The following is a 12,567-nucleotide window of genomic DNA, read 5'->3' as shown; positions in this document are numbered from 1 at the left end:
TGCTGAGATCTCAGGCCAAGCCAGGAAATGGAGGGAAAGCTTGGGGTGAAGCTCTGATCCTGGCACTGTCCACACCTGGCATTTCTAGCCTCTTGTGGCTCAGGACTTCCACTCTCTGCTGTCCCCACCCTCTACCACCGGAACCAGCCTCTCATGCTCAGGCTGCATTTGGTTTTCAGCCCCAACTCTGTGCCATTCAGGATCTCACATAAGCCCCCCAATACCCCTACAGGGAAAGCCCTTTTATCATCCCCAGTTTACAGTGGAGGAAACTGAGGCTCAGAGAAATTGTGTTCTTTCCGAGGTCTCACAGCGGGCGAGGGCAGAAGTGGATTTCAAAACAGGTCCATGAGCTGGCAGAGTCCCACTTCTACCCATCTGGGGGCTGTTCCTTTCTTACTCAAGGAACGCCCTTTTTCTCCTCACCCTAAATCCCTGACAGTTGAAAAGGGCCCCTGTGAGTCACATCTGTTGTAAAAAGAGGTGAAAATTGCCCACACTCCCTGAAGACCCGTTTTTGACGTCAGTCAGCTCCATCCCCCGGTGATGCGGGGGCCAGTGGACCCTTCAGTGCCCAGCCCGGTTCATTTGGCTCCAGCAGGCAGTGGCCAAGTCCCTCTCCCCCAAGTAAACACATTCCAGGCTGAGCACAGGTGCCATCCTAAGCCATCTCTCTTTAACTCTGAAGGAAAACACCTTGTTTCTCCCAAGCGCCATGCCTGCATCTGTCAGCAAGGGCTGGGTGTGCTCAGAGAGAGGACCGATGCAAGAAATCTTCTCCTTTCTGAGCTGGTTTCTGGACAGACAACCCAGGAGGTAAAGCCACAAACCGACATACCCTCTGCCAAGCTAGAATCTCCAACTCAATTAGCTTGGGGTTGTCTGGGATCCTTGACCATCCAAATCTTCAAGTTTAAGCTCTGAGTTTGGAGGAGACAAGGTCTGGGGACAACAAGATGCTATTTTGGTGAAATGGGGACATATGGGACCACCCAGAACATTGGATGGGATCTTCGAGGCCCGGCAGAACATGTGGCTCCCCCCGGCTGCTCCCTGCTTCCATCCACTGCACCAGACACCCCTTGCTCATCAAGCCTCCAAAATCTCTGCTCACTCTGCTCTCCCAGACAGAAATATCTTTTATTTCTGGCCAACTTATCATCCAGGCACTCAAAGCCAACTCATCCTTGGAACCAGCTCAAATACATGCTCTCTTCTCCAGGCACTGCTTCCCGACTTCCCCAGTCAAAGCTACCCATCTCTTTGCTCCTGGGCTACTCTGCACACTGAATGCACCAGGCGGGCACTGATGTGAGTCTTTAACAATAAGCGCTCAGTCGAAACGGCCCAGGTGAACCCATTTGAGACTTTCAACCTCCAGAAATATAAGATCATAAATGTGTATTGTTTTAAAGCCACAGAGCTTGCAGCGATTATTAGAGAGGCAACAGGCTCATACACTGACTCACAGGGCTCTTAGTCCATCCCAGACTCAGGAATTCACAGATTCCAACAAATTCTGATAACGAGGGATAGGCCTATCTTGAATGCCCTCGGTCCCTGATCACCACCCCAGATCATTAGTTGAGCACTGCCACAGCTCTGAGTCAAGAGGAAATCGAGGCTTAAAGAGGTCATGTGACTTGCCTGAGCTCACTCAGGTGACTGGTTCCCAAGACCAGAACCAGATCTGCTTGATGGCACCCCACCAGCCCTCCTGTCCCTCTGATCCCTGATCCACAGAAGGAAAAACTGAGCGTGCTAGCCACTGTTTCTTGCGCCAATCACCCTACCCACCCACCTCCTTGCACAAGAGCTGCCCTCAGCAGGAGCACAAGGCTAAGATCAGAGGACCCAAGACCCCAAGAAAGCAGAACCGATTCCAGCATTCTGCCTGAAGAGCAGCTGACCCCCCTGCTGAGTCAGCTGCTGATACTTTCAAGGTTGCCACAATGTGTCAGTGGGGCTGGAGCACCCTCTTCCCTGACCCCCCCATTACCCCCTACCCGTCCCCCGTTCCCCACCCCCGCCCTTGGAGCCCAGCACTTCTCCATGGGGCATGGCAGGAAGCAAGGAGACTGGCCAAAACGACATTTTCTACCCTGGGAGCCCAAGGTCGCAAGGCACCAGATGCCCCCATCAACTGACACATACAAAGGCAAATTTCAATTCCCACTTTCCTGAAAATAAAAATAGAGGTGACTTCATTGAGCTGACCACGTGCCGTCCTCATGTATATATTTATGTATATTAACTCACTTAACCCCCAAGAGTCTCCCTGCCTTACAGATGAGGACACTGAGGAGGCAGGAGGTGAAAGGGCCGAAACAGGATCTGAACTCTAGAGCAGGTGGCTGTGGCATCTATGACCATGTCACACTGTCAGTAATGCCAAGCAGACATCAGTGTATCTTTCTGTGACAGCACCAGGTAGAAATAACATGGCCTCTGGGTTCCAACCAGCAGGTCAAGAAATTCTACTATTTCTCGGAGTTCCCGTCGTGGCGCAGTGGTTAACGAATCCGACTAGGAACCATGAGGTTGCGGGTTCAGTCCCTGCCCTTGCTCAGTGGGTTAACGATCTGGCGTTGCCGTGAGCTGTGGTGTAGGTTGCAGATGCGGCTCGGATCCCGCGTTGCTGTGGCTCTGGTGTAGGCCGGTGGCTACAGCTCTGATTCGACCCCTAGCCTGGGAACCAACATATGTCGTGGGAACGGCCCAAGAAATAGCAAAAAAGACAAAAAAAGAAAAGAAAAAAAGAAATTCTACCATTTCTCAATTAAGCTTATGCAAAAATCTACAGGTTCCAAAAGAGAAGTAAATTAACCGCTATTTTGCCTTAAAACAGCATCAGCACAAGGTCACTGCCAACCCACAGGACCCCTTCCCTGTATTCAGGCTCAAGCCTAGGGCCTCACCCTCAGCCAGTCCTGAGTTCTGGCCTGGGAACCAAAAGCCCTGGATCCTAATCCTACCAAGTGACCTTGGAAATGTCACTTAAACAATCAGAGCCTCGCTTTCCGCAGATCTAACACGTGGGCAAATGTAACTACCCCCATGGCCCCTCCAAAGTCCCATGAGGGCAGGAATCCTGTCTTTTTCACCATCCTGCCTTGTGGAGTTCCAGGCACAGAAAAGGTGCTAATGAATGTTTGTTGAGTGACTGAATAAAAGTCTAAGTGACAGGTTTGCCTCCCTTCCCCTAAAGGCCTTCAGAAGAGGGACTGGGCCTGATCCATCTTAAGTTCTCACCTGGGTACAGCTTTCGCTCTTCATGAGTTTATTCACATAGGAAATTGTCCCTAGGCACCCACCCTGTTCCCAGCACAGTCAAGGCCTCAGCATCATCCAGGATGCACAGATGGCTTCAGTCCATCCTCACACGCCATCTCCTCTTTTTTCTGGCCAGTGACTGTAACACCTAATCACACTGGGCTTCCTGAGCCCAAGACAACCACCCAGCTGCCTTCTGATCAGCAAATCTGGCCCATTCTGGGGTCTTAGACAATGATTCCTTCATATCCATTTCCTTATACCCCACGCTGGGGGAATACAGCCCAAGGAAATCCCCTACCCTAACCCCATACGTGGTCTTGAAGTACACTCGTGCATGCATGCACGTGCGTGTGTGTGCACACACACACAAACACACACACACACTTGCACACATGTGCTCCAATGTGCAATGGGACCTTAGGACAGGAGTTGGATTTTCTGAGTTGAAATCCCAGTTCTTTTTCTTAAGAGCTGTGTGACCTTGGGAGAGTCCCTTTACCTCTCTGAGCCTCATTTTCTTCATCTATAAAATGGAAATGCTAACCATGAAGCCTTTCCATGTAGGGTTGTAGGGGGGTTCAGTGAGATAATGGATATGAAAACCTTTGGCTCAGCAAGCGTGCTTAGCTCTATACCATTATTATAGTTCCTTTTTCCAGGAGGGAACAAGAACAGCAGTTGCCTAAGTTCTAGGAAAATCTATGTTTAGGGGACTGGAATGTGGAGATTTACTCAGTGTATTTGATGAGGATTATCTGGAGGATAGGAAAGTATTTGTGGGCCCCACGTTATCCTGTTAATTTTAAGATTGACTAGTGAAAATTTAGAATTTAGAATCAGGACTGGAAGAGACCCAAGCAGTCACCGTATTTGTGGCAGAGACAGCTAGCTGTCCACAAAAATTTGTCCTCCCTTCCACAGTACACAGCTGTAGGTGAGACTGAGTCACCCTTGCCAAGAACTACATTTCACAGCCTCCTTTGCAATTGGATTGGCCACATGCCTAGTTCTCATGTGTGGCAGAAAGCAGTTAAGAAGCAAACATGCCCCCTCCATCCTTTCTTTCACCAGTGATGATGTCCAAGGGATGGTAGGGACATGAGATGGGTTCCTGAATCGCCACCCCCCACACAGAAATACCTGCCTTATAATAAACTTGTGTTTTGTTTGAGCCGTGATACTTGTTTGGGTCTATTTGTTACTTCCCTGACTAATACAACATTCAATCTCCTTATTTACAAATGAGAAGATTATGGCTAGAGAGTGAAAATACATTGCCTAAGGTCACACAACAAACTCAGCAATGGTTAAGAACTTTGTTGTCTTAACAATTTGGAGTAGATTTGCAGTTTTCAAGAGGATTCCTAGAGGCCTTCGGCAGTGACAGTGAGGCTCAGTGAGCTGCTGTATAGAGTCTTCCACTTCTGCTTCAACTAGAATAGCACCACTTTATCTGTCTTCAAATTGCAGTTCTTTATATGTTTTTTTTTCTTTTTTTCTCTTTTCTGTCTTTTTTTTTTTTTTTTTTTTTTTTTTTTTTTTGCTTTTTAGGGCCACACCTGCAGCATGTGGAAATTCCCAGGCCAGGGGTCAAATTGGAGCTACAGCTGCAGGCCACAGCCACAGTCATGGCAACATGGGATCTGAGCCACATCTGCAACCAAACCACAACTCACGGCAATGTCAGATCCCCAACCCACTGAGCAAGGCCAGGGATTGAACCCACCCCCTCATGGATACTAGCTGGATTCATTTCTACTGCACCACAACAGGAATACACTCCATATATCTTCATTGGATGAAAGGGTTCTGTGACTTAAAATAATGTCAAAGGCCACACACTGGGTGATTGCTAAGGGATCTGACTTTCTGTGGTATAAGACCAAGTTTCGCTTCTTCTCCACCATTGCCTCTTGGCCTCAACTGCTGACATAGGACATGCAGACTCACAGAAGTGCATAGATATTTGCTTAGAAAGGAAAAAAATGTCTCCGTGAGCAGCAAAGGACCCAGAAACCTGGATAAAGGGCAAAAAGGAAAGATATTCAAGTATTCCATCTCAGTGATTCTCAAGTTTTAGGGTATATCAAAATCATCAGGGGTGCTGGTTCAGAATGCAGACACCCACACCTCATCCTCAGAGATGACTCGAAAAACCTCATCCTCTGACTCAAAAAACCAAGGCTGGAGTTCCTGTTGTGGCTCAGCAGGTTAAGAACCTGACTAGTGTCCATGAGGATGCAGATTTGATCCCTGGCCTTGCTCAGTGGGTTAAGGATCAGGAATTGCTGCAAGCTGCAGCATAGTTCACAGATGCGGCACGGATCTGGCATTGCTGGGGCTGGGGCATAGGCTGGCAGCTGCAGCTCCAATTCAATCCCTCACCCAGGAACTTCCATGTGCCCCAAGTGTGGCCCTTAAAAGCAAAACAAAAACAAACCAAAGCTTTAGGAAATGTTCATAATTATTCTAATGCTAGAGGTCCCAAGATTGCCCTTTGAGAAGCCTTGAGTCTGATTCACAGCCTGGAAACTCTCAATGGTAACTGTGCCTATGTAGCATAGCTCTAAGAGCATGAAATGGGCTCTTGGTTTTCTTGTACACTGGCTGGAACCTGAGCAGTAATAATTTACTGGTAAAGAAATCAATCATAATTTCTCTTTGGCTCAGATGGGTGACAGGTATGGTCAGCATGGTGATATAGAAATGATAATAGAATAATAGCTAATGTTTATAGCATCTTCTGACACAACAAGCTCTCTGCAAAGTGTCCAACATATATCATCTCATTTAATCTTTATAATAATCCTATGAGGTAGTTACTGTTCCTCTTCCCATTTTACCAATGAAGAAACTGGAGCATAAAATTAAGCTGTGTAGACACTCAGTTGGTGGTTAAAACTCACCCAGCAGAGCCCAATCCAATAGCCACAATGCTCTGCTACCTCTTGTGGAGGTCTAACACCAGAAACCCTCTTCAGACCTCAGTTTCCTAATCTATAAAATGGGCATGTTAAGAATATCTTTATCATACAGCTGTGGTGAGGAGTCAAGAGAGTCATGGCGATAAAGTGGTTTGTAAACTGAGAAGAGTTATTAAGGAAACACCTAAGAAGTGAGACTTTAGTCTCACTCCCCCGTCCCATTTTATGGGTGGGGAAACCGAGGCCTGGTTACTTTATTTACTCAGTGAACCTTTCCTGAACACCTACTGTAAGCGAGGTCTTGTGCAGAAAGAGAAAAATAGCCCACGTCTGGCTTCAAGGAGCCTCCAGGCCAGCAGGAGAGACAGTCAAGATGATTGACGATTACTACACAGTGTAATATGTACTGTGATGGGTGGAGTACGTGTACTGGGAGAGTCTAGTGGGCAGGCCTTGACCCAGTTGGGGGGAGAGCACTTTTCAGAAGGTGTCAAATCAATGAGGGGAGTGACCTGCCCAAAGTGAAATCTATTATTCCCTGACGTTTTGGAGGAGTCCAGAGAAGGTCCCTGTGTGCCAGCGGATAACTCTTCCCATGGGCTTCTCAATGCCTGACCCACCACTTGGGCATCAGTGGTTCAAGTTAAACTTTAAGAAAATGCCAAGCTGCCCTCCTCCCGCCAGTGGCCTCCTGGATTGACCAAACACATTCATCTCAGCAACAGAGGTGTTTAAAGGAGACTGTCCTTTGAGCAAGTTTGAAGAAATCAGGAGAGATAGTAAGAACCATGGAGAAGACTGGTTTTGAAAAACAGGCTGGGGATGCCGAAGGGGCCAGGCTCTTGAATGGAGGGAGAAGACAGACCCAAGGCTTGGCCGCTCTGCTGGCTCCCTGAACCACATAGTCTGAGTGATCAGACTGTCATCAAGTAGCAGTTACTTGAGTATAACGACGTGTTGTTTGCTTGTCATTTTACCAAACGCTGGCCTGAATGGCTTACCCATTTAAAATGTGCTAGTCTGAAAGCAGAATGGGGAGTGGAATATTTCTGACAGATAGCCCTGGCTAAGGGTTCATATCCTTCATATGCAAAGAACTCTTAAATCTCAATAAGATAAAGACAGACATGCCAGCAAGGGGGAAAAAAAATGGCAATAGACTTGAACAGGACAGTCCTAAAAGTGAACAGTAAGATTCTAGAGAATAATCAGCATGAATAAAGAAACATCAAGTCAAATAGCCAGATGTTATCCTCAGCTTTCCCCATCAGGGGGGTTGTAGGAGATGGGGAACAATGGGGATGTAGGGGGTTGGGGAAACCGTGCGAGACTATCACACCCCAATATCGTGCCAGGGGAGTGCAAGCCAGCACAATCTTCCAGGGTGGTGTGGACAAAAGCCTTGGAAGCCTTAAAAATAGGCAAAACTTTGAGCCAATGATTTTACCTCTGGAAAGGTATCCATAGGAAAACACGTAAAGATGATATACAGAAGCAGACATTGCAATGCCATTTATATTAATGGAAAAAAGAAGCAGCAGCAACCACATTGAGGAATGGTTAATAAAGTCATCGTCTCTGTGCAGCCATAAAAATGTACATTGGAGGAACATGGATAGTACAGATGGAAGGTCACCATCCATGGTTAAGGACAAGGTAGGTTACCACAGTAGATAGTGGAAAAGTGTGTGTGTGTCCACACTGAGACACTCCTATGTGTCTGGTACATTGTAGGCACTCAACAAGCTTCATAACTAAATCAGCGTGTGAGCACGTGAATGAGTGGTACAGAGAGGCACCTAGCAGTCCACCCCTGGATTAGGAACTCCGTCTTTCCTCTCTGTGGCTGAGAGGTAGGATGGCCTAGCGGCTAGGAAGGTGGGCTGTGCAGACTCTCATTCATTCTGACCTCAGCCCCCAGCTTACCATCTCCACCATGCTGAGCAGGTGCCTCCCCCAATCTGAGCCTCAGTTTCTTTACCAGTAAAATGGGGACCATGAAAGTCCCTCCCTCCTCGGACTGCTGTAAGCATTGACCAAGTACCAAAGGGAAACACTGAACTCACTGCTTTTATCACCACGGTGACCTCACTGTTCTTTACAATTAGCATGCATCTCTTTGGAACTCTCAAAGTCGTAATATAGCTGTTTCCATTTGGACGAAAACTACATTTTAGCAAGAACCAAAGAGCTTCTGTCACTGCTAGGGTTCCCCTTCCCAGGCCCCTCTGGCTGATATCAAACCCAAGCATGATACCTTGTGGCTGGTCTCCACCCAGATCTTCCCAAGGCTTTCGTGGCTTCAGGCCACTGGAGGCTGTGCAGGAGACCTGTGTTCCCCGACTTCTTTCTTGAAATCACACTGTTCTTGGGTTGTGGCTGTTTGCCCAGAAAGCAGTTCATGCATTCATACAAGACCCCCTCCAATCCCCCAGAGCACAGCCCCCCAGAACATCCTCATCTCTCGCAGGCTCCCAGGGAGACCCACTCTGTGCGCTCTTTGCTCAGCAGGGCTGCCGTCCTGAATGGGCCAGAGCTCTGCCAGAGAAACAGCTGGAGGGAGGAGAGAGGGAGGGGCAGGAAACCAGGCTGACCGAGGGCGGGGGCGGCCAGCTGCGTGGAGTGGGGACCGACAGGGGAGGCTGCTGGGGCTTGTGGGTGGTGGCTGGTGGCGCAGCCTGCTGGGGAGGACCGGCCCCTCTGGGAGCCGGGAGCCGTGCCCACCATCTGAGCACAAACCAGGAGCACATGCAGGCCTCTCCGTGGCTGTGGGAACCACTTCTGCTCCTTGCCAGGGCCTCTGGAGCTCCAGCCAGACTATGCACAGACGAGACTGGCTGCCGGATATCCCTGGGTCACCTCCTAACCCCAGCGTTTGTGCATGCTGTTCCTTCCACCTGGGTGCCCTTCCTGTTTCCTGCCCCTAGTTGTGGCCTGATAACCCCCTACTTCCTTTTTTTCCTCTTTATTAGTATTATTATTTTTTTTTTGTAAATTAAAATAGCAACGAGGTGGGTTTTTTTAAAGCATCAAATGAAAAAATTAAAATGTTCTATAGAGTTTGATTTTAGTAAATGTTACAGGGAAGCAAAAACCTTAGACACAATTGACAAATACATTCATGTACCATTTCTAGAGTGATAACAAACTGCAACAAACCTTTAACCACTTTCAGACCTTGCGTTAAGTATTAATTCTATTTTCATCCCAGACCCAGCTTCCCAGAGGTAAATATCATTAACAGTTTGGAATGAACACACACATACATTTTAAAGATAAAAGTAAAATGACTCAGTCCTACTTTGGGTACCATATTGTAACTTGCTTTTTCATTCAATGATTGTATGTCTACGTAATACATATTTATACATATATATGTGTGTATATATACACACTTTACTTTGTTTTAATCATCACTAATTATTTCATTGACCTGATGAATGTTTATTTAATCACTATTTTAGGGTGGATGATTAGGTTATTTTCAACTTTTGGACTATAGTATACACACCATTGCACACTTATCCAATTACTTTCTTATACAAAAATGCCTATGAACATGTTTATTATTCAGAGTCACCTCCCAGGGAAGACTTTCCTGCCCCTTGGGGACTGCTCTGGGCTCCTCCGTCACAGCCCTGATGCCCAGCTTGTTAGGGTGTCTCTGTCCCTTGCACTGGGAACCTCTTGGGGGAGGGCCTGTGTTTTGTCCCCACGGCTAAGCATGTGCCTGGCTTATAGTCACGGATCAACACCACCATCATCTCTGAAGAATCAAAATAGCTGACAGCCAGGCAGTGTGCTAGGCGCTTGGTATTAATCCTCATGAAGGAAGGAAGGAATTAGGTGCTATTTCTGCCCCTATTATTCAACTTTGAGAAAATTGGGACAAGGAAAAGTTAAGTCACTTTTCTAAAGTCACACCATTGGTAGGTGGCAAAGCTGGGATTTCAACTGGGCCATCTGGCTCCAGAGCCCCACCCTTAGCCTCCAGACTAAAGAACTAACAGAAATGTCCACTGTGTGCATTGCTCCATGCCAGGTGCTTTCTGTGGAGTACATCTCGAACCTCCAACAATGCCAGAGGAGGTGGCATTTGCCCATTTTACTGATGAGGATTCTGAGGCCGTGGAGGGAAAGTCATTTTGCCCAGGGCGCCCAGATCATACCAGTAGTGGCATAATAGAACCAAGGTCTGTCTGATTCCAAAGCCAAGGCTGCAGAAAATAACTGTGTAGAAAGGAAAAGAGAGGGGTGGTGGGGTGGAGGGAGAGCAGGGGAAAAGGTAACAGAGAGAGAAAAAGGGAGGGGGATAGGAAAGAAAGAAGAAGGGGGAGTGGAAGGGAGGGAGGGAGGGAGGGAGGAGTGAAAAAGAGGGGTGAGAGAGAGAGGGAGGGAGGGACACCTGCTCTTCTTGGGCCTCCAAAATCTTGGGCAGGTAGGGAAACATGTCCTTCAGCATCTGACCAGCCCAAGAAGCTCACCTTCTCTCCCCACCATCCTCGATCTTTCGTTGAGATTTACATTTAGAAACTATCTGGTCTAACACTTTCATTTCAGAGATAATAATTGGAAGCACAGAAACGTTAAGTCACTTGCCAGAGGTCACACAGCTCCTAGAGTCAGAAGTCAGGCCCAGGCTGACTTAAAACCCCTCTCCTCCCTCCTCTGCCAGGCTTGCCCTTCCCCATTCATACTGTACAGATGGAAACATTGGACCCAGAGAAGGCAAGGGACCCAGAGAAGGTCACCCAAGAGTTAGCAGTTGAGTGGCAGCCACAAAGTCTCCTGGTCCAAAGGGGAGGCCATTTCCACCATGTGAGGGGGATCCTGTACCTCACCATCTAAAGGTTTGTCACTAACAGAGACCAGTGGTTCTCAAAGCATGGATTCCAGGCCAGCAGCAGCAGCAACCTTACCTGGAAGCTTGTTAGAAATGCAGGCTGTTAACAAGCCCCCAGGGGATTCTGATGCTGGCTCGAGTTTAAAAGCCACTGATACAGACTTTTCCATTAGGAATACATTCTGGATCCCAGGACACGTCACCTTCTCAATCCACAGAGCCGTGGTTAAGGATGTAGACCTTGGAATCGGACAGACCTGAGTTGATAGAATCCATGTCTCCACCACTGGGAGCTGTGTGAACAGGTCCTTTCGCCTCTCTGAGCCTCAGTTTCCTCATCTGTTTGAATGGAGGAGGAGGGGAGGGGAGGAGGAGGGGGAAGAGGGGGGAAGCAGCCTTCCAGGAAGAGGAGCACACTCCTGGGAGTCCTGGAAGGGGAGCTGGGCGGTTGGGCCTTTGGACGGATTTATGGAAATTGCCTCTTCCTCCTTCTAGAATGTCTCCCAGAGGCCTCTCGCCTCCAGAACCAGCCCGAGGCTATAATGAGGCTCAAGTTTTATCAGCTGGAAGCCACCTCAGCTGAGGGAGGATGCTGGGCTCCCAGCCAGCCAGCTCTGGATTCTGGAGGTGGAGGTCAGAACGTGCAGCCCCACCCAGCCCGTGAGGAATAGGCCGAGTCAGGCCGCTCCCGACCGACCAGCAGAAGCCACGGTCTTTGGCCGCCATTCGGAACATGGCGGAAGAGTTTGGCTTTTTCTTCCTTGGAGTGAAAAGCGTTGGGTGAGTTTTTTTACTTTCAGTGTTTTTTTTAAAAATAGGATTCTGAAATCCAAGGCCTGAGACCAGAATACTGGGGCCTGAGAGGGTGGTCATGCCCTTCAGGGCCGGCAAAGACGCTTCTGTTTTTTCCCCATAGATGCTGTCGTTCCAAGAAGGCAGATAAGGGTTTTTAAAAATTTATTTCATTTTATTTTTTTGAATTTTTTTATTATTTTAAAATTTATTTTATTGAAGTATAGTTGATCTACAATGTTGTGTTAATTTCTACTGTACAGCAAAGTGATTCAGCTACACACACACACACACACACACATATATATATATATACACTCCTAGAGTTCCAGTCATGGCCCAGTGGAAATGAATCTGACTAGTATGCATAAGGACGCAGGTTCAATCCCTGGCCTCACTCAGTGGGTTAAGGATCAGCATTGCCATGAGCTGTGGTGAAGTTTGCAGACGTGGCTCAGATCCCAAGTTGCTGTGGCTCTGGTGTAGACCAGCAGCTGTAGCTCTGATTCAACCCCTAGTCTGGGAACTTCCATATGCTGGGAACCTCCATGTAGCACGGGTGCAGCCCTAAAAAAAAGGCAAAAAAAAAAACCCATATATATATACACTCTTTTTCATATTCTTTTCCATTATGGTTTATCACAGGGTGTTGAATATAGTTCCCTGTGCTATACAGTAGGACCTTGTTGTTTATTCATTCTATATATAATAGTTTGCATCTGCTAATTCCAA

The 12,567-nt window shown here is 47.7% G+C and overlaps 1 protein-coding gene across 2 annotated transcripts in view; it reads right to left on the bottom strand.

The window, feature by feature from the left end:
* The window catches only part of CMKLR1 (chemerin chemokine-like receptor 1), a 43,425-nt gene extending 34,843 nt beyond the window's left edge, over positions 1–8,582 (bottom strand). Inside the window, 1 exon segment of one of the 2 annotated variants that reach the window (NM_001123100.1) lies at positions 8,458–8,582. The gene's annotated coding sequence lies outside the window, so the exon portion shown is untranslated. 2 annotated transcript variants of the gene reach the window in all.
* Between the last annotated feature and the right edge of the window lie 3,985 nt (positions 8,583–12,567).

Source organism: Sus scrofa, chromosome 14, assembly GCF_054392235.1.
Source record: "Sus scrofa isolate SSC_HxYL_T2T_F1_AM1 chromosome 14, Sscrofa_HxYL_maternal_Yorkshire_Landrace_v2.0, whole genome shotgun sequence".
Taxonomy (NCBI): Eukaryota; Metazoa; Chordata; class Mammalia; order Artiodactyla; family Suidae; genus Sus; species Sus scrofa.
The sequence above is the reverse complement of the archived record's forward strand: the minus strand, read 5'-3'. Positions and strand labels throughout refer to the sequence as shown.